Source organism: Ceratina calcarata, unplaced genomic scaffold (assembly GCF_001652005.2).
Source record: "Ceratina calcarata isolate Rehan_Ccalc_2016 unplaced genomic scaffold, ASM165200v1 scaffold2.2, whole genome shotgun sequence".
Classification (NCBI taxonomy): domain Eukaryota; kingdom Metazoa; phylum Arthropoda; class Insecta; order Hymenoptera; family Apidae; genus Ceratina; species Ceratina calcarata.
Window position 1 is genome coordinate 163,412 of NW_017141592.1, and position 979 is coordinate 164,390.

Sequence of the window (979 nt, forward strand, 5' to 3'; positions counted from 1 at the left end):
CATATACATATTATATCAAAATCACCGAGTACGCTAATATTTCGGAAACACATATCGTTTTGTAGAGATTGAATATTCACAACAGAATTGAATGTATGTGCCAAAAACTAATGCAAAAAGTTTAATTGTTCTTTAAAGAAAATGCCAGGAAGCTGTTCAAAAAATCACATTCAAAACCAGAATACACTCTTCCGTCTAATCAGTGTTCTGTTGATTTTGTTTCTTCTCACCCCGTTCCGCTGTTCCCGCAATTCCACCCCGTGATTACGATATTCGTATCTACATATCGTAAGACTGTTTTTTAGAAGTGGGGAGAGGATGGTCGATATTACCTGCAAACCACCTTGCTTTAAGGATAGAGTAGCGGTAGTCACATGTCGGCTGCCGTCGCGTGAACTTTCCAATCCCTTGACCACTGTTTTGATTTCGATTTCTCGCGCTGTTCTTGTGAAGTTTTTATTTCCAACAACGCGCAAAACACTTGAATTGTTCTTTCAAATATATAGTTCTACACACTTATACTTACTTATATACGTATGGACTATGTGATGTGCTTACATACATATTTCATACGTCAAGAGTTGATAGGGCGCGAAACATGTGTCACCGCAGTTAAGAACAAATTATCTCTAGCACGTATTTGAAAACATAAGTCAAAGGTAAGTTGTTTCCTTGCATGTTTAATTAGCGTCGTATATTATCGTTAATTGTAATTTATTCAATTCATATATCTTTGCATGAAATCGCAAGATTGTGCAATCTCCTGTAGGAATATAAATGCTAATTCGATCACTTCACTATGTAGTAATTCATAAATACTAATTAATATAATTGAATTTACATACATTCATTTCCCAAGTGTATAAGGCGGAGGGAGACAATCTCATACATACAGGGTGCTTACGAAATCATGGTACAATCGGTATTCCATACGTAAAACTGACTCTTTAAAAAGTTCTTTCATATGGGGCTTAATTTC

At 35.5% G+C, this 979-nt stretch overlaps 2 protein-coding genes across 3 annotated transcripts in view; both read left to right on the top strand.

The window, feature by feature from the left end:
• Nucleotides 1-979, top strand: part of senju (UDP-galactose transporter senju) — a 6,028-nt gene that overhangs the window by 3,450 nt on the left and 1,599 nt on the right. The gene's annotated exons all lie outside the window — the stretch shown is intronic.
• LOC108622030 (uncharacterized) overlaps nucleotides 383-979 on the top strand; it is a 7,005-nt gene continuing 6,408 nt past the window's right edge. For both annotated transcript variants that reach the window (XM_018019660.2, XM_026811179.1), the window contains exon 1: nucleotides 383-659. The gene's annotated coding sequence lies outside the window, so the exon portion shown is untranslated. The remainder of the gene's footprint in view (nucleotides 660-979) is intronic.